The sequence below is a fragment of the Aquarana catesbeiana genome, unplaced genomic scaffold (assembly GCF_042186555.1).
Source record: "Aquarana catesbeiana isolate 2022-GZ unplaced genomic scaffold, ASM4218655v1 unanchor240, whole genome shotgun sequence".
NCBI classification, from domain to species: domain Eukaryota; kingdom Metazoa; phylum Chordata; class Amphibia; order Anura; family Ranidae; genus Aquarana; species Aquarana catesbeiana.
Window position 1 is genome coordinate 185,053 of NW_027362669.1, and position 21,174 is coordinate 206,226.

Genomic DNA, 21,174 nt, shown 5'->3' on the forward strand with positions numbered 1-21,174 from the left:
ATATCTCCCTGTATACCTCTCCACCTCTCTGTATAGCTCCCTGTATACCTCTCCACCCCTCTGTATAGCTCCCTGTATACCTCTCCACCTCTCTCTGTATAGCTCCCTGTATACCTCTCCACCTCTCTCTGTATAGCTCCCTGTATACCTCTCCACCTCTCTCTGTATATCTCCCTGTATACCTCTCCACCTCTCTGTATATCTACCTGTATACCTCTCCACCTCTCTGTATATCTCCCTGTATACCTCTCCACCTCTCTCTGTATATCTCCCTGTATACCTCTCCACCTCTCTGTATATCTCCCTGTATACCTCTCCACCTCTCTGTATATCTACCTGTATACCTCTCCACCCCTCTCTGTATATCTCCCTGTATACCTCTCCACCTCTCTGTATATCTCCCTGTATACCTCTCTCTGTATATCTCCCTGTATACCTCTCCACCTCTCTCTGTATATCTCCCTGTATACCTCTCCACCTCTCTCTGTATATCTCCCTGTATACCTCTCCACCTCTCTCTGTATATCTCTCTGTATACCTCTCCACCTCTCTCTGTATAGCTCCCTGTATACCTCTCCACCTCTCTCTGTATATCTCCCTGTATACCTCTCCACCTCTCTGTATATCTACCTGTATACCTCTCCACCTCTCTCTGTATATCTCCCTGTATACCTCTCCACCTCTCTCTGTATATCTCCCCGTATACCTCTCCACCTCTCTCTGTATATCTCCCTGTATACCTCTCCACCTCTCTCTGTATATCTCCCTGTATACCTCTCCACCTCTCTCTGTATATCTCCCTGTATACCTCTCCACCTCTCTCTGTATATCTCCCTGTATACCTCTCCACCTCTCTCTGTATATCTCCCTGTATACCTCTCCACCTCTCTCTGTATATCTCCCTGTATACCTCTCCACCTCTCTCTGTATATCTCCCTGTATACCTCTCCACCTCTCTCTGTATATCTCCCTGTATACCTCTCCACCTCTCTCTGTATATCTCCCTGTATACCTCTCCACCTCTCTCTGTATATCTCCCTGTATACCTCTCTGTATATCTCCCTGTATACCTCTCCACCTCTCTCTGTATATCTCCCTGTATACCTCTCTCTGTATATATGTCTGTATACCTCTCCACCTCTCTGTATATCTCCCTGTATACCTCTCCACCTCTCTGTATATCTCCCTGTATACCTCTCCACCTCTCTCTGTATATCTTCCTGTATACCTCTCCACCTCTCTCTGTATATCTCCCTGTATACCTCTCCACCTCTCTGTATATCTTCCTGTATACCTCTCCACCTCTCTCTGTATATCTCCCTGTATACCTCTCCACCTCTCTGTATATCTCCCTGTATACCTCTCCAGCTCTCTCTGTATATCTCCCTGTATACCTCTCCACCTCTCTCTGTATATCTCCCTGTATACCTCTCCACCTCTCTCTGTATATCTCCCTGTATACCCCTCTCTGTATATCTCCCTGTATACCCCTCTCTGTAACTCTCCCTGTATACCCCTCTCTGTAACTCTCCCTGTATACCCCTCTCTGTATATCTCCCTGTATACTCCTCTCTGTATATCTCCCTAGATAACCCTTTCTGTATATCTCCCTGTATACTCCTCTCTGTATATCTCCCTATATACCTCTCTCTGTATATATGTCTGTATATCCTCTCCACCTCTCTCTGTATATCTCCCTGTATACCTCTCCACCTCTCTGTATATCTCCCTGTATACCTCTCCACCTCTCTCTGTATATCTCCCTGTATACCTCTCCACCCCTCTCTGTATATCTCCCTGTATACCTCTCCACCTCTCTCTGTATATCTCCCTGTATACCTCTCCACCTCTCTACCTCTCTGTATATCTCCCTGTATACCCCTCTCTGTATACCTCACTCTACACCCCTCTCTCTGTATATCTCCCTGTATACCTCTGTCTCTGTATATCTGTCTGTATACCCCTCTCTGTATATCTGCCTGTATACCTCTGTCTCTGTATATCTGTCTGTATACCCCTCTCTGTATATCTCCCTGTATACACCTCTCTCTGTATATCTCCCTGTATACACCTCTCTCTGTATATCTCCCTGTATACTCCTCTCTCTGTATATCTCCCTGTATACTCCTCTCTCTGTATATCTCCCTGTATACCCCTCTCTCTGTATATCTCCCTGTATACCTCTGTCTCTGTATATCTCCCTGTATACCCCTCTCTGTATATCTCCCTGTATACACCTCTCTCTGTATATCTCCCTGTATACACCTCTCTCTGTATATCTCCCTGTATACCCCTCTCTCTGTATATCTCCCTGTATACCTCTGTCTCTGTATATCTGTCTGTATATCTGCCTGTATACCTCTGTCTCTGTATATCTGTCTGTATACCCCTCTCTGTATATCTCCCTGTATACCTCTGTCTCTGTATATCTGTCTGTATACTCCTCTCTCTGTATATCTCCCTGTATACCCCTCTCTCTGTATATCTCCCTGTATACCCCTCTCTCTGTATATCTCCCTGTATACCCCTCTCTCTGTATATCTCCCTGTATACCCCTCTCTCTGTATATCTCCCTGTATACTCCTCTCTCTGTATATCTGTCTGTATACCCCTCTCTCTGTATATCTCCCTGTATACTCCTCTCTCTGTATATCTCCCTGTATACTCCTCTCTCTGTATATCTCCCTGTATACTCCTCTCTCTGTATATCTCCCTGTATACTCCTCTCTCTGTATATCTCCCTGTATACTCCTCTCTCTGTATATCTCCCTGTATACCCCTCTCTCTGTATATCTCCCTGTATACCCCTCTCTCTGTATATCTCCCTGTATACCTCTGTCTCTGTATATCTGTCTGTATATCTGCCTGTATACCTCTGTCTCTGTATATCTGTCTGTATACCCCTCTCTGTATATCTCCCTGTATACCTCTGTCTCTGTATATCTGTCTGTATACTCCTCTCTCTGTATATCTCCCTGTATACTCCTCTCTCTGTATATCTCCCTGTATACCCCTCTCTCTGTATATCTCCCTGTATACCCCTCTCTGTATATCTCCCTGTATACACCTCTCTCTGTATATCTCCCTGTATACACCTCTCTCTGTATATCTCCCTGTATACCCCTCTCTCTGTATATCTCCCTGTATACCTCTGTCTCTGTATATCTGTCTGTATATCTGCCTGTATACCTCTGTCTCTGTATATCTGTCTGTATACCCCTCTCTGTATATCTCCCTGTATACCTCTGTCTCTGTATATCTGTCTGTATACTCCTCTCTCTGTATATCTCCCTGTATACTCCTCTCTCTGTATATCTCCCTGTATACCCCTCTCTCTGTATATCTCCCTGTATACCCCTCTCTGTATATCCCCCTGTATACCCCTCTCTCTGTATATCTCCCTGTATACCCCTCTCTCTGTATATCTCCCTGTATACTCCTCTCTCTGTATATCTGTCTGTATACCCCTCTCTCTGTATATCTCCCTGTATACTCCTCTCTCTGTATATCTCCCTGTATACTCCTCTCTCTGTATATCTCCCTGTATACTCCTCTCTCTGTATATCTCCCTGTATACTCCTCTCTCTGTATATCTCCCTGTATACTCCTCTCTCTGTATATCTCCCTGTATACTCCTCTCTCTGTATATCTCTCTGTATACTCCTCTCTCTGTATATCTCCCTGTATACCCCTCTCTCTGTATATCTCCCTGTATACCCCTCTCTCTGTATATCTCCCTGTATACCCCTCTCTCTGTATATCTCCCTGTATACCCCTCTCTCTGTATATCTCCCTGTATACCCCTCTCTCTGTATATCTCCCTGTATACCCCTCTCTCTGTATATCTCCCTGTATACCCCTCTCTCTGTATATCTCCCTGTATACCCCTCTCTCTGTATATCTCCCTGTATACCCCTCTCTCTGTATATCTCCCTGTATACCCCTCTCTCTGTATATCTCCCTGTATACCCCTCTCTCTGTATATCTCCCTGTATACCCCTCTCTCTGTATATCTCCCTGTATACCCCTCTCTCTGTATATCTCCCTGTATACCCCTCTCTCTGTATATCTCCCTGTATACCCCTCTCTCTGTATATCTCTCTGTATATCTCCCTGTATACCCCTCTCTCTGTATATCTCCCTCTCTGTATATCTGTCTGTATACCCCTCTCTCTGTATATCTGTCTGTATACTCCTCTCTCTGTATAATGGAACATTGTTATGAAATACTTACCGTCAGCCAGGGGCGTCGCTAGGGGGTGGCTTTTGGGGCTATAGCCCTGAATCTGGAGCCAATAGCCCCGAGTCTCTGCAGGGGTCCCCAAGGGGAGGGGAGGCTCTCTGGGGACCCTTATGTAAGTGGGGGGCTCTCAGGGGACCCTGATGCAAGGGAGAGGCTCTCTGGGGACCCTGATTTTAAGGCAGAGGCTCTCTAGGGACCCAGATTTAAGGGGAGGCTCTCTGGTGACCCTAATGTAAGGGGGGCTCTCTGGGAACCCTGATGTAAGTGGGGGCTCTCTGAGGACTCTGATGTAAGGAGGAGGCTCTCTGGGGACCCTGATGTAAGGAGGGCTCTCTGGGGACCCTGATGTAAGGGGGGGCTCTCTGGGGACCCTGATGTATGGGGGGGGCTCTCTGGGGACCCTGAGGTATGGGGGGGCTCTCTGGGGACCTTGAGGTATGGGGGGGCTCTCTGGGGACCCTGATGTACGGGGGGGGGCTCTCTGGGGACCCTGATGTAAGGGGGGGCTCTCTGGGGACCCTGATGTAAGGGGGGGCTCTCTGGGGACCCTGATGTAAGTGGGGGACTCTCTGGGGATATATATACACACACACGTATATTACTGTATATACATGTGTATGCCCGCCCAAGCGCATGACTTTCTTTACTACTCTGCTATGGGCTCTAGCCCCAGATCTTTTGTAGACCTAGCAACGCCCCTGCCGTCAGCACATAATGGGGTAACACCTCCTCCGGAGCCCCACATGACCACCTGTACCTGCTGAATAAATGATAACCCCTCCCCCAACAAGAATGTTTGATAACTTTAGCCTGGGACAGGCCACTAGGGAGGGAGTCCTGTGCTGACGAGAGGATGGGCCAGGAAAGGAAAATTACGGTAAGTATTTAATAACAATTTTCCATTTTCCTGGCCCACCTCACATCAGCACATAACAGATATACCAAAGCTAATATAGGGCGGGAGAGAACAAATGAAAAGAGACACTGACAATCAAAGAAAAGCTGCTAAAGCCAGAAAGAATTAATCTCTCTTGTCCCAAACTTGCTGGTCACATATTTAGATTGTAAGGTTGAATGAAGACCACATCAGACCTTCAAGCTGGTCCTTACCTATATCTTCCAAGCAATCCTGGTATAACTGCCCCAGAAGGCTGCCACCCTTCTAGTCACATAGGCTTACAATGGCTTCAGAGCAGAAAAGTGTACTTCCTACATGACAATCTAATCACCCTGGTAACCCAAGAGTGGAGGACTCTTGAGGGCCTGATGGCTAAATGAAAAGATTATACACTTTCCTCTTTTGACCAAGTACACTGTTAGTAACTCAACCATGTGTAAGAAAACTGAAATCTTCCTGCTGTGCACAGGGGGAAGACTTCAGTTTTCTTACACATGGTCGAGTTACTAACAGTGTTTGGGCGGAAAAAGTGGTGTAGTGGGTAGCATAGTGGTGTAGTGGGTAGCACTCTCACCTAGCAGTAAAAAGGGTTGCTGGTTCGAATCCCAACCACGACACTACCTACTTGGAGTTCTCCCTGTGCCTCCGTGGGTTTCCTCCAGGTACTCTGGTTTCCCCCACACTCCAAAGACATGCTGGTAGGTTAATTGGCTTCTGTCCAAAATTGGCCCTAGTATATGAATATGAGTTGGGGACCATGGATTGTGGGCTCCTTGAGGCTTGAGGGTAGGGACCGATGTATATGTGGAGCGCTGCGTAAATTGATGGCACTATATGGGTACCTTAAATAAATAGAGATAATTGTAGACACGCACCTACACTCACTCAGGTTGAACTGGATGGACTGGTTTCTTTATTCAACCTTACTAACTATGTAACTATGTAACACTCAGTGCCTCTCGTGTGAAAACAGGGACTACTTCCCAGTTTTTCTGGAAATTGGATACCACTTTAAAATTGAACTTTGGAGATAGACATGGTATCCCCATCTCTGGTAAAAAAGAAAAGAAAAAAAAGACATCAAAGCACCCTTGTTGGAAAGTTTTGCGATCTTCAACCACCTTCTGTCTGAAGTAGTTGCTGTCAGGAGAACAAGTTTTACGGTGAGGTACTTCAATGGAAAAAAAACCCATTGGAGCAATGGGTGCTGTCAGATCCAAGCCTAAGTCCCACAGAGGGAACCAGGATTTCCCTCAAGGTCATCTATAGGTTGTCACCTGGAAGAAGATCTGGTCACTGGCTTTTGCACCCATCTGCAGCCTGTGAAAAGATAAAGTAGAGATCTGTACCTTAAATGGAGTTGTATGACAGACCAACCTCTAGCGCTGACTGTAAAATGCCAAGGATATTGGTTAGAGCAGGGAATGCAGGAGAGAGAGCTTTTGCTAAGCAAACAAAATAAACTTTTTTCATATCCTCTCATATGTAACGTTCATGGATGATCTTCTGGTCACCAAGTTCTGAACAACCTCCGATGAGAATCCCTGCACCTCTAGTGTAGCCTATTCCATGGCCAGGCTATTAAAAGTAGTCTCATTGGATTGGGGTGCTGTTACTGACCTTTCCATAAAAGATTTCATTCGACCAGATACAAAGATCAAACAGAAAATTCCATGGCACTGTGAACCTATTTTGTATGACGGAGTCTTTGTATTGGTATCCTGTGGCAAATATCAGAAGCTGCATGTTCAGTGAAGTCTCCCTGAGAACTACTGCTGGAACGCTCATCTGTCTTTGACAGGTATCTGTCACATCTGCCCACTTCCAGGAGCCTCAGCCGCGGATATTGACGTCACGGCTGGGGCTCCCTCCTCCTCCCCGGCCGCCGGGCCAGTAGAAGAGAGGAGCGGGCCTCATGCATGTGCAGTAGGGTTCCCGGCGTAAAGCCGAAAGGCTACACTACCGGGTTCCCTTACCCGCAATGGTGGCGGCAGCACCCAACAGCTGATGGAAACATCAGCTGCGGGTGCCGACATCGCTTGACTCCAGGATAGGTAAGTGTCCTATTATTAAAGGTTTTAATAATTTTTTTTATTTTTATTTTTTGGGCAGAACACCGCTTTAACTGACTAAGTGGTTCTCTGCCCCACGAAAAGTTCCTTTGCAAGATGCAACAAGAAAAGACTTGGTGTCCCCTTGTCAGGTAATGTAGGCTACAACTGTCGTAATGTAAACCTTACTCAGCCCCCTTGAAGATCCTGAAAGGCTTGCAATGCTAGAAAAGGCTTCCTTCCATTCAAGATACTTGAGAAGTCTGCGTTTCACAGCGCTCCATTGGCCTTTCACTTGTTTCTTCAGATTGTTGACTCCCCAGCCTCAGAGACTGGCATCAGAATCATCCGATCTGATGTGAGAGACATGCCTCGGCATGAAGCACAGTGCGGATGTCCAAAATTCCAGTTCTTGTTGAATTTGTATAGGCACAAAGATTTTCTGATCCATAGACAGCCCAGCTCATAGGTTCAAAGAAGGCAAATTGAAACACCCTCATGTGCCACCTGGCCCAAGGTACCACCACTGCCAACAAGATATTCAAAAAATTCCTGGAGCTGTGCCAATTCTGTAAAAGGCAGACACCTGAACTGGAAGTGACATCTGGCCAAATCTCACACACCTCTGGTGCTCGGTATTGAACGGTACATGGAAGTATGAGTCGGCCGGTCGATTGATAACAACTGGTCCTCCTGCTGAACTGTCCCTGTGACTGTCCGCATGGACTCCATCTTGAACCTCTTGTTGTGTATGAACACCTTTGATTCCTTCAAATTGAAACAGGACAAAAGGCTCCTGCCTTAAGTACTATAAAAACTGGGGAGAAAGGTCCCGAGATGATTCTATGTTTCCGGCATCACTGGCATGATGGCCTTGTAGCAGTATAAAAATATTGCAAATATTTTCTCTTCTGAGATCTGTTGAACATAAATTAAATGAATTCAGTGGTCAACTTTGGAAATCTCCCTTGTACTCCCACCTGTCTTCTGGACCCACTGGTCTTTAATGATTAATGTCCAACCCCTCCAGAAGGAGGCTACAATCATCTACTTCACTCAGGCACTCTGGCCACAACTGGAAGAGACTGGTTGGATGCACCTTCAAAAAGACTTTCCAGCCATCTTAGCAGCTTTCTCTGGACTTGATTTCATGTCAAAAGTAACTTTGAGACACCTCCACTGTGATCTGTTAAATATGCAGCCTGTGCTATAAGATTTGGCCTCCTGCACCTTCTGAATTTCGGTAGGCTTGAGTGAAGGATAGCGGCTTCCTCTTACTAGTCTGTGACCACAGTCCAGACTTTTCTTCCTGTCATTCGCTTAATTGTGTTGTTCAGCGTTTGGCCAAACAATAACCTCCCATTATAGGAAATGTCAAAGACTTGTGTAGAAGATCCATCTGCCCTCCAGTGGCCGTAACCACAATGCTCTTATAGCAGTGATTGAGTATGCCAGAGCTTGTACTAGGTCTATCAAAAGCTTCAACCTAAAGTCAGTTGCCACGTTCCAATCTTTCCAGAAACTGTGCCAAATCTTGTAGTTTCCAGTGTTGAATGTAATGCCATTTCTAAAGTTAATATATATTGAAGTTAATTATATTGCTGGTTGGCAGGCACAATCTGTCACTGTATAGATTCTGTGCAAGCCTGATGGCCAGATCACCACAATTTCTGTGTTCCATATGCGTTTCTGCATGAGTGTTTTTGATGCGTTCTCAATGCGTTTTGCCACTTTCCAGATGTGTTCCATACAGAAACAATGCAACATTCTACTTTTGTTGACTGCACTAGAATGCGCTGTACTGGTGTGAACTAAGTAATTGGAATCAAAGTTAGACACTGTGCATACGTTCCTGATGCAGAATAAAAAAGAATGGACTGCATCTGGTGTGAACAAGTCCACTTTCTCATCCATAGGATCTCCAAAGGCAATCGAGTTTATAAAAAGGCAAAGACACCTCCTGCCCCAGACACTAGAGGGCAGCATCCACCCCTGGAAGTGCAGTGCATAAACATACATCAGCCATTTTATATGGATAAAGCTTAGGGAACCTGTTATTGTAAATTGGTCTTCTGACGAGGTCTCTGTCATCCTTCATCAATGAGTGCTTTATGCTCTATCATTATGGGGAAAAGACCATCCTTCATCAACAAGCGCTTTACGCTCTATCATTGTGGGAAAAGACCATCCTCCATCAACGAGCGCTTTATGCTCTATACTTATGGGAAAAGACCATCCTTCATCAACGAGCGATTTATGCTCTATCACTGTGGGAAAAGACCATCCTTCATCAACGAGCGATTTACGCTCTATCACTGTGGGAAAAGACCATCCTTCATCAACGAGCGATTTATGCTTTATCATTGTGGGAAAAGACCATCCTTCATCAACGAGCGATTTATGCTCTATCACTGTGGGAAAAGACCATCCTTCATCAACGAGCGATTTACGCTCTATCACTGTGGGAAAAGACCATCCTTCATCAACGAGCGATTTATGCTTTATCATTGTGGGAAAAGACCATCCTTCATCAACGAGCGATTTATGCTCTATCATTGTGGGAAAAGACCATCCTCCATCAACGAGCGCTTTACGCTCTATCATTGTGGGAAAAGACCATCCTTCATCAACGAGCGATTTATGCTCTATCATTGTGGGAAAAGACCATCCTCCATCAACGAGCGCTTTACGCTCTATCATTGTGGGAAAAGACCATCCTTCATCAACGAGCGATTTATGCTCTATCATTGTGGGAAAAGACCATCCTCCATCAACGAGCGCTTTACGCTCTATCATTGTGGGAAAAGACCATCCTTCATCAATGAGTGCTTTATGCTCTATACTTATGGGAAAAGACCATCCTCCATCAACGAGCGCTTTACGCTCTATCATTGTGGGAAAAGACCATCCTTCATCAATGAGTGCTTTATGCTCTATACTTATGGGAAAAGACCATCCTTCATCAACGAGCGATTTACGCTCTATCATTGTGGGAAAAGACCATCCTCCATCAACAAGCGCTTTACGCTTTATCATTGTGGGAAAAGACCATCCTCCATCAACGAGCGATTTATGCTCTATCACTGTGGGAAAAGACCATCCTTCATCAACGAGCGATTTATGCTCTATCACTGTGGGAAAAGACCATCCTTCATCAACGAGCGATTTACGCTCTATCATTATGGGGAAAAGACCATCCTTCATCAACGAGCAATTTACGCTCTATCACTGTGGGAAAAGACCATCCTTCATCAATGAGCGATTTATGCTCTATACTTATGGGAAAAGACCATCCTTCATCAACGAGCGATTTACCCTCTATCATTGTGGGAAAAGACCATCCTCCATCAACGAGCAATTTACGCTCTATCATTGTGGGAAAAGACCATCCTCCATCAACGAGCGCTTTACACTCTATCATTGTGGGAAAAGACCATCCTTCATCAATGAGTGCTTTATGCTCTATACTTATGGGAAAAGACCATCCTTCATCAACGAGCGATTTACCCTCTATCATTGTGGGAAAAGACCATCCTCCATCAACGAGCAATTTACGCTCTATCATTGTGGGAAAAGACCATCCTCCATCAACAAGCGTTTTACGCTCTATCATTGTGGGAAAAGACCATCCTTCATCAATGAGTGCTTTATGCTCTATACTTATGGGAAAAGACCATCCTTCATCAACGAGCGATTTACCCTCTATCATTGTGGGAAAAGACCATCCTTCATCAATGAGTGCTTTATGCTCTATCATTGTGGGAAAAGACCATCCTTCATCAATGAGTGCTTTATGCTCTATACTTATGGGAAAAGACCATCCTCCATCAACGAGCGCTTTACACTCTATCATTGTGGGAAAAGACCATCCTTCATCAATGAGCGATTTATGCTCTATCATTGTGGGAAAAGACCATCCTCCATCAACGAGCGCTTTACGCTCTATACTTATGGGAAAAGACCATCCTTCATCAATGAGTGCTTTATGCTCTATACTTATGGGAAAAGACCATCCTTCATCAACGAGCGATTTACCCTCTATCATTGTGGGAAAAGACCATCCTCCATCAACAAGCGTTTTACGCTCTATCATTGTGGGAAAAGACCATCCTTCATCAATGAGTGCTTTATGCTCTATACTTATGGGAAAAGACCATCCTTCATCAACGAGCGATTTACCCTCTATCATTGTGGGAAAAGACCATCCTTCATCAATGAGTGCTTTATGCTCTATACTTATGGGAAAAGACCATCCTTCATCAACGAGCGATTTACCCTCTATCATTGTGGGAAAAGACCATCCTCCATCAACAAGCGTTTTACGCTCTATCATTATGAGAAAAGACCATCCTTCATCAACGAGCGTTTTACGCTCTATCATTGTGGGAAAAGACCATCCTTCATCAATGAGCGATTTACCCTCTATCATTATGGGGAAAAGACCATCCTTCATCAACGAGCGATTTACCCTCTATCATTGTGGGAAAAGACTATCCTTCATCAACAAGCGCTTTACGCTCTATCATTGTGGGAAAAGACCATCCTCCATCAACGAGCGATTTATGCTCTATCACTGTGGGAAAAGACCATCCTTCATCAACGAGCGATTTATGCTCTATCATTATGGGGAAAAGACCATCCTTCATCAACGAGCAATTTACGCTCTATCATTGTGGGAAAAGACCATCCTTCATCAACAAGTGCTTTACGCTCTATCATTATGGGAAAAGACCATCCTCCATCAACAAGCGTTTTACGCTCTATCATTATGAGAAAAGACCATCCTTCATCAACGAGCGTTTTACGCTCTATCATTGTGGGAAAAGACCATCCTTCATCAATGAGCGATTTACCCTCTATCATTATGGGGAAAAGACCATCCTTCATCAACGAGCAATTTACGCTCTATCATTGTGGGAAAAGACCATCCTTCATCAACAAGCGCTTTACGCTCTATCATTATGGGAAAAGACCATCCTCAATAAATGAGCGATTTACACTCTATCATTGTGGGAAAAGACCATCCTCCATCAATGAGTGATTTACGCTCTATCATTATGGGTGTTGCTTGTGGCGTAGATATTTGCAGCATACCGTATATACTCGAGTATAAGTCGAATTTTTCAGCACATTTTTCTGTGCTGAAAGTGCCCCCCTCGACTTATACTTGAGTCAAGCACTTTTCTGCAGCAAAAAATTTCATTTTCCGAACCGAATTTGGGGCCCCGTATCTCAGGGCCACTTGGTGCTAGGAACCCCAAATTTGGTATGCAAACCCAGTGGAACTGGTGCCACAACATATCCAAAGATGAAGTTCCTAGCTCTAAGTGGCCCCGAGATACGGGGCCCCAAAACCGGTTCGGAAAATGTCATTCTCTGCTGCAGAAAAGTGCTTGACATTTTCTGAACTGATTTTGGGGCCCCATATCTCAGGGCCACTTGGTGCTAGGAACCCCAAATTGGGTGTGCAAACCCATTGGAACTGGTACCATAACATATCCAAAGCTGGGGTTCCTAGCACCAAGTGGCCCTGAGATACGGGGCCCCAAAACCGGTTTGGAAAATGTCATTCTCTGCTGCAGAAAAGTGCTTAACATTTTCTGAACTGATTTTTGGGGCCCTGTATCTCGGGGCCACTTGGTGCTAGAAACCCCAGCTTTGGAAATTTTATGGTGCCTGTTCTACTGGGTTTGCACGCCAAATTTGGGGTTCCTAGCACTAAGTGGCCCCGAGATACGGGGCCCCAAATTCGGTCAACTGTGTCCATCTGCAGCAATGTCATTTCGGGACCCTTTGGGTTCAGAGACCCCAAATTTTGGCTGCAGCTCAGGGGGCATCTAGGAACCCTTAACTACCGAGTTTGAAGTTCAGGGGACCTATGGCTGCAAATGGGCACAGTGAGGCATGCAAATGGGCACAGTGATGCTGCAAATGGGCATTGTTGACCCTCTTTTCCACTTACAGTAGCTGTGCATTTCTCACCCTCGTCTTATACTCGGGTCAATAAGTTTTTCCCATTTTTTTTGTAGTAAATTAGGGCCTCGACTTATACTCGGAACGACTTATACTCGAGTATATACGGTACTTTCTGCTATAGCCGCCTTGATAGGACTTAGAATTTTGCACAACCCCCATCCTTGTGAGGCAACCTGTGCAATTTCATTTCTCTGCCACTGCAGACTGCATGCCGGCCCAAAATGTACCCTGAGCTGGGTGAGGCATTTCCTATCATGCTGGTATAAACGCATGTGCCAATCTCCTGGATCCTGTCCCTTCACAGAGTAAGTGGAAACAACTCCTTTAGAGTGTATTGACCACATGCTTTATGTATGTGACAACCTGTTAGGCGTCATCGTCCTGGTCAGGATAAAATGATCGTTGGCGGGTCTTATGTTTTTTGGAGCATTTGCATTCAGGGTTTCTGCTCCTAAAATAATGCAACACACCTTAATTTGCATATTTTTCTCAGCCACTCTTAAGAACCATGTCCCACGTTGCCCCCTCCTACCTTTGCTAATCTTCTGTGCCACTAACAGGTGTGGCAGGCTCATATTTGCACAAAATATATGGAGAAAAGTATCTTACCTCTCACCAAAAAACAGGTACACTGTCTCTTTAAGATCCATCTGCCTTCATCCACTCACTCACTCAGGCAGCATTTCCAAAGGCAGACAGCACAGTCAGGGTCTGAGACAAAAACCAGTCAGACCGTCAAACCCACAGAAGTACATAGCATAGCAGGGGAGCCAGGACAGACATCCAGAGACAGACAGGAGACTCAGAATCTGAGGGAAGTCCTTTACCTGGCAGGACTGCAGAGAGAGAGGGAGAGAAGCCCTCCCAACTGCAGACCTCCAAGATCATTTACCCCATTGCATGGCATCTGGCAGTTCCCATCCCATTCTGCCCATCTCCCCGCCCCCTGTGACAACATTCACAGCCGCTCTCAGACTGACAATAAAGCCAGGAGAGCAGTGCGGTGCGCTGCATATAAAGACAGAAAAAAACCCAAAGGGAGAGGCAATGATGACATTTATTATTTCATATAATACCACACCTGTACAATATCAATGCTGTTTAAGCATCATTTTGCCCACGGCCTTGGCACAAGGCACCCAGTTTTTAGAAGGATTTACCTTCAGCATTCTGGGTCTTCCAACTCCATGAGAGGCTGAACATGGAGGGGTAGGTTCGGCAGGGGGGGATGCAGCAAACAAATTACTTACCAACTGCAATCAATAGGTGGCCTGGAGCAGACCAAAAAAGAACATCCTAGTTGGGGGAGGGGCTGTCTTTTATTCAGCTAGGTACAGGTGGTCATGTGGGGCTCCGGAGGAGGTGTTAACCCGTTATGTGCTGACGGGAGGATGGGCCAGGAAAGAATGATACAGACTCTCCTCTCTATAAACAGTATACATCATCCATTTATACATTATCTATATGGAGACTACACAATATACAGACTTCTGGTCTATGGTATCAGTGGGGGGATGTTATACACAGAGATATATAGAATGATACGGACTCTCCTCTCTCTATATACAGTATACATCATCCATTTATATATTATCTATATGGAGACTACACAATATACAGACTTCTGGTCTATGGTATCAGTGGGGGGATGTTATACACAGAGATATATAGAATGATACAGACTCTCCTCTCTATATACAGTATACATCATCCATTTATACATTATCTATATGGAGACTACACAATATACAGACTTCTGATCTATGGTATCAGTGGGGGGATGTTATACACAGGGATATATAGAATGATACAGACTCTCCTCTCTATATACAGTATACATCATCCATTTATACATTATCTATATGGATATAGACCTTATTTAGAGCAGTCAGAAGAATGATTGGTGGGGTCTCACCTTGTTAGATCTGTGCATACATCCTCTAATCTGATTGTTTGTACTTCCCGACAAAGACGAGACCTGAATGTAGTTCTAGAAAGGTGAAGAGTCCAATCACAGAAGATTCTGGAAGATAGAACCTGGAACCACGGCACCAAGAGAGTCCAACTTCTTCTACTGTATGAAGATCGAATGTGTGTGAATAAGACGTTAATGTGAATGTTACTTACAATGATTTCCTAATGCAGGAAGAGGGGGCGGGGGAGGGGGTTTTCTTCTACTTCCTCTATCGGAGTCTGCTGTCTTCTGTCAGTTCTTACACAACTCATTGCTCAGAGCTTCCAACTTCCTCTTTCTATACAGAGATCAGAACAAGTCTAAACCTTCCTCAGGCTGGGTGTATGGGGGGGTGTAAATTTGGAGCGATATGGTTGGAGGATTCCTGAGGGGCCACTATGACTATGTTGGTATTCAGAAGAATCAACAGAAAATGTCCAAATTTTAATTTCTTTTAGAATTGTAATAATACCTCATTATATAAGAATAAAAAGATTCTCCATCAGAAACATTCCTCAGACTTTGATGTGATGATCCATTTTTTCCATATAAATGCACCATACATAGACTGTCTGGTGGGATTCCCAATCTGAGGAGACCTAAACCACCGGTTATCCACCACAGATTCCACCAACAGATTGTACAGACAGACCATGGAAAGACCTCCACCTTTCACAGAAGACTTCTCCTTCTTCACACTGAGATGGAGGATCTACAATTCTATAAATCCCGATCAATAAGATCTGATCACACCGATTGATACAATAGTCCTGTGTACAGTATTATTGGTGTCTTCCTATGTACAGTATGTGTAGTGGACCTCTGACTTGGTCCGCTGATCTGATCCCAGGTTCTGATCCCTTAATAGAGCAAGCAACCAGGCACAGGGTATTTTCAGGCACATACATAAAACTTCACTCAGTCCTCAGCAAGGCAGCCATCAGAAACTTTGGGGCCCCTTACACAGCTTTAGGCCTGGGCCCACGGGCCTTATCACCAACATCCCCCAGGGCCGTCCCACTGAATCTGACCACTGGCTATCCCACCAAGTCCACCAAGTGCACCCACTTTTATTTTAACACTCTTAACCACTTCAGCCCCGGAAGGATTTACCCCCTTCCTGACCAGAGCACTTTTTGCGATTCGGCACTGCGTCGCTTTAACTAACAATTGCGCGGTCATGCTACGTGGCTCCGAAACAAAATTGACATCCTTTTTTCCCACAAATAGAGCTTTCTTTTGGTGGTATTTGATCATCTCTGCGATTTTTATTTTTTGCGCTATAAACAAAATAAGAGCGACAATTTTGAAAAAAACGCATTATTTTTTACATTTTGCTATAGTAAATATCCCCAAAAAATATATAAAAAAAACCATTTTTTTCCTCAGTTTAGGCCGATACATATTCTTCTGCATATTTTTGGTAAAACAAATTGCAATAAGCGTTTATTGATATGTTTGCGCAAAAGTTATAGCGTTTACAAAATAGGGGATAGTTTTTTAAATTTTTTTTAGTTTTTTTACATTTTTTTTTTACTAGTAATGGCGGCGATCAGCGATTTTTATTGTGACTGTGACATTATGGCGGACACATCGGACATTTTTGACACATTTTTGGGACCATTGTCATTTACACAGCAATCAGTGCTATACAAATGCACTGATTCCTGTGTAAATGACACTGGCAGTGAAGGGGTTAACCACTAGGGGGCGGGGAGGGGTTAAGTCAGTACTAGGGATGTGTTTCTTACTGTAGGGGGAGGGGCTGTGTGTTACACTACACTGATCTCTGCTCCCGATGACAGGGAGCAGAGATCAGTGACACTGTCACTAGGCAGAACGGGAGATGCTGTTCACATCAGCATCTCCCCTTTCGTCCTCTCCGTGAGGCGATCACGGGTATCCCCGCGGCGTTCGAGTCCGCGGGACCCGCGACCCGACTCACGGAGCTCGCGGCAGGCATGCGTGTGCGGGCACACGGCGGCAAATTCAAAGTAACGTATGAGTACGTTACTTTGCGCAGCTGTCAGGGAAGACCAGCCAGTAATCAAGATGGCCGAAGGGGAAGTCGACCTGTGACCTCAGCCTGTCAGGGAAGACTAGCCAGTACTCAAGATGGCCGACGGAGAAGTTGACCTGTGACCTCAGCCTCTGTCAGAACACCTTCGGTTCACCTGTGTGCACATTACCAAGGGGCTATTTAAACCTGGTCTGTGCTTGCATCCAGTGCTGTCCGTTCTACAGCGTTCCCGTGTGTTCCTGCCTGCTTTACCCGTGATACCTGCACCTGTTTACCGACCCGGCTTGCCTCTGACTCTGCTACCTGCATCTGACCCGGCTTGTTCTGACTCCGCATCTGCCTGCTCCTTCTACTACCACGCTGCCAGCCCGTTGCCGACCCTGCCTGCATCCAGACTACGCACCTGCCTCCGCTTCTGTTCCTGACGTTCCTGCCAGTGTTTGACCCGGCTTGCCCGACCTGCATCTTCCGCTCATTGGAGAACCCTGCTCCAGCACCGTGCCACCTGCCGCTGTTCCACATTACAGTGAAGACGAACTGTTTGGCACTTGTGCGACTCTGCACTTCTGCTCCTCCTGTCTACTCTATCAGGGGGCCAGAATCAGAGGAGCAAGAGAGGCCGTTCCCTGCACGTCAGGCTCTACCGCCAGGTACGTGACAGCAGCCTTGCCATTCTGCCAACGTATATCTACAGGAGTCGGTCGGGAAGTGGTTAATGTATGAAACTCAATGTAACTTAATGTATGAAAATTAAAAGTGTATTCCAAGTCATCAGTGCTTGTATTTCTATATATTCAGCAACAAGTTGGCCCAATCTAGCAAAGAGACATCCCTATATATTCAAAAAAGGGACAGCTCAATTCAGTGGAGAGGCATCCCCATATATTCAGAAAAGAGACAGCCCAATCCAGCAAAGAGACAGCACAATCCAGCAATGAGACAGCCCAATCCAGTAGAGAGAGATCCCCATATATTCAGCAAAGAGACAGCACAATCGAGTAAAAAGACTGCCTAGCCTAGCAAAGCGACAGCCCAGTCCATCAAAGAGATAGCACAATCCAGTAGAGAGAGATCCCCATATATTCAGCAAAGAGACAGCCCAATTCAGAAAAGAGACATTCCAATCCAGCAAAGAGACAGCCCAAACCAGTAGAGAGACATCCTCATATATTCAGCAAAGAGACAGCACAATCCAGTAAAGAGACTGCCTAGCCTAGCAAAGAGACAGCCCAGTCCATCAAAGAGATAGCACAATCCAGCAAAGAGACAGCACAATCCAGCAAAGAGACTGCCCAATTCAGTAAAGAGACTGTCCAGTCCAGCAAAGAGACTGCCCAATCCAGCAAAGAGACTGCTCAGTTCAGCAAAGAGACAGCCCAATCCAGCAAAGAGACTGCTCAGTTCAGCAAAGAGACAGCCCAATCCAGCAAAGAGACTCCCTAATTCAGCAAATAGACTGCTCAGTTCAACAAACAGACAGCCCAATCCAGCAAAGAGACTGTCCAGTCCAGCAAAGAGACAACCCAGTCCAGCAGAGACATCACCAAAAAAGGGACAGCTCAATTCAGTGGAGAGACATCGCCATATATTCAGAAAAGAGACAGCCCAATCCAGCAAAGAGACAGCCCAATCCAGTAGAGAGAGATCCCCATATATTCAAAGAGACAGCCAAATTCAGCAAATAGACATTCCAATCCAGCAAAGAGGCAGCCCAATCCAGTAGAGAGACATCCTCATATATTCAGCAAAGAGACAGCCCAATCCAGTAAAGAGACTGTCCAGTCCAGAAAAGAGACAGCCTAGTCCAGCAAAGAGAAAGCTCAGTTCAGCAAAGAGACAACCCAATCCATTAATGAGACTGCTCAGTCCAGCAAAGAGACTGCCCAGTCCAACAAAGAGACTGCCCAATCCAGCAAAGACAGCCCAGTCCAGCAAAGAGACTACTCAGTTCAGCAAAGAGACAACCCAATCCATTAATGAGACTGCTCAATCCAGCAAAGAGACTTCCCAATCCAGTAAAGAGACTGTCCAGTCCAGCAAAGAGACTGTCCAGTCCAGCAAAGAGACTGCCCAATCCAGCAAAGAGACTCCCTAATTCAGCAAATAGACTGCTCAGTTCAGCAAACAGACAGCCCAATCCAGCAAAGAGACTATCCAGTCCAGCAAAGAGACAGCCCAGTCCAGCAGAGACATCACCATATAGCAATTGTTTAAAGATGGCAAATTCAACACACACAGCATCTCCACACCTTTCAGATGGAAAACCCCCTCCCAGCACACACAGCCATCCCAGTCATGGGAATCCCCCAGAAGGATTGATACACAATTAAGTCTTCACTAATAACAGAGCCAAAAAACTAAATTTAGCTCACTTCTAGAACCTGACCTAGGATGGCGCTACATAATGGATGACTTCAGAATGATGAGGGAATAAAGTCTACACTTGTAGTCACCAGGGTTTGGTATTACTTTAATTTCACAGTAAATTATTCGGGTTTGAAGTTTGCAGCCTCTGAAAATTTATATACAAATATACTTATGAAAGTGGGGCTCAGAGAGGCCTATGAATGGATCCCAGACAGACTGGCTGATCCCTGGTAGGGATGAGGTTCAAGTTCACAGTGACGCAGGGTTTTCTGCAATCTGTGACTGTTCTGAACTAAACAGTCTGTCCACCACCTTCCTAGTGAAGAAACCTCTTTTTGTTGCAGGAAGTGATACATATGACAGCTTCCTAACCAGGTCCATGTATCCACCTTCCCTCATCAGTTCCTAGGACATTCAAGGTCACCATCACCCTAGCAACCAAGGATGATGTACAATGATGTATGATGATGTCATCGTTTGCTAGGACATCAGCCACTCAGTCACTGGGGTCAATCTCACCACATCCACTGGGCAAAGGATGTGGGATGTAGGGAAGAGGCCCTTGTTCTCATCAACATATGTACAAGGTTCCTTGCCAGGCCCCCTCCTGGCAAGGTACCCTAGCAATGTTGAAATCAGATGACCTGGTATGATTCGGTTGAGGGGGTGTACACTTACTGCTCCCCCTCCTCAACCATAGCGCTTTTAGGGTCTGGTATGGATTTTGGGGAAGACCTCCTGCCATTTTTTGTTTTATTTTCTGTGTGGGATTTACCTTAAAATGTATACCAGAACCCAAACTGTCATGAAGGTCTGGTATAGATTTTTGGGGGACCCCACATATTGTTTTTCATGGAATCACAGAGTGTTGTGTGACCACAGGCATCCTATTAACCACTGATGTGATTGGTTGTCAGGAAACAGGCGGCTTGGATGCTAGGGTGCAGGCAGCTGTGTCTCTTTTGTCCTACAAAAGGAAAAGAAAGGCGCCTCTAAGTGCAGTATGCAAAATTTAATAAAGTGCACAAAGGGTTAAAAGCACTTACAAGATTGTTGAGTGTTAAAAGACATGATAAAATCAGGAGTCCTCATCTGTGGCATGTGTCCATCCTCGGCACGGTGGTAGAGAGCAGTGTGGAGTCATCCAGCAGCTGTAAAGCGTTCTCGTACGTATTGGAGAGAGGAGGCAGCAGGGAAGCCTGTGTTCCGGGTTCACTGTGGACACACAAGGCTGATGGTGTCAGTGGGGGAGAAAGGGGCGGTAACGCGTTTCGGAGCATGTGCAGCTCCTTCGTCAGAGGTCAGAAAAGTAAAAAAATGACAGGGGACAGTTTTGGACAATTCCTTTACTTAAAAAAAAGTGTCCCGCGATGGACATCCATCGTCAATCGGTTACATCACCGGCTGGCCCCGCCCTTGCCTATATAACAGCTGTCACAGCCAAGAGACCGCAGTCAGCGGGACGCCTCCAATCGAGGCAGAGCTTTTGTTTTTTTCTATCTTTTGGGTCCATCAGTGCCATTATTGAAGATGAATGTACATCACGGATACTTATTTTTTTTAAATAAAGGTAGTCCAAAACTGTCTTCTGTCATTTTTACTTTTTTGGTGACTGCGTAGGGGTACAATGTACCCCATTACCTATTCACATGGGGGGAAGGATCT

General features: G+C 45.4%; 2 protein-coding genes across 27 annotated transcripts in view; one reads left to right on the forward strand and one right to left on the reverse strand.

Annotated features, from left to right (window-relative positions):
• LOC141122091 (uncharacterized) overlaps window positions 1–21,174 on the forward strand; it is a 531,020-nt gene that overhangs the window by 91,170 nt on the left and 418,676 nt on the right. The gene's annotated exons all lie outside the window — the stretch shown is intronic.
• The window catches only part of LOC141122092 (uncharacterized), a 183,146-nt gene that overhangs the window by 13,183 nt on the left and 148,789 nt on the right, over window positions 1–21,174 (reverse strand). For 5 of the 25 annotated variants that reach the window (XM_073611919.1, XM_073611909.1, XM_073611913.1 and 2 more), the window contains exon 1: window positions 15,084–18,473. The exons of 15 other annotated variants lie outside the window; for them this stretch is intronic. The gene's annotated coding sequence lies outside the window, so the exon portion shown is untranslated. Of the gene's footprint in view, window positions 1–15,083; window positions 18,474–20,284; window positions 20,535–20,555; window positions 20,725–21,174 lie in introns of those variants that run through there. 5 more of the 25 variants (XM_073611912.1, XM_073611910.1, XM_073611917.1 and 2 more) reach the window with 5 other exon arrangements.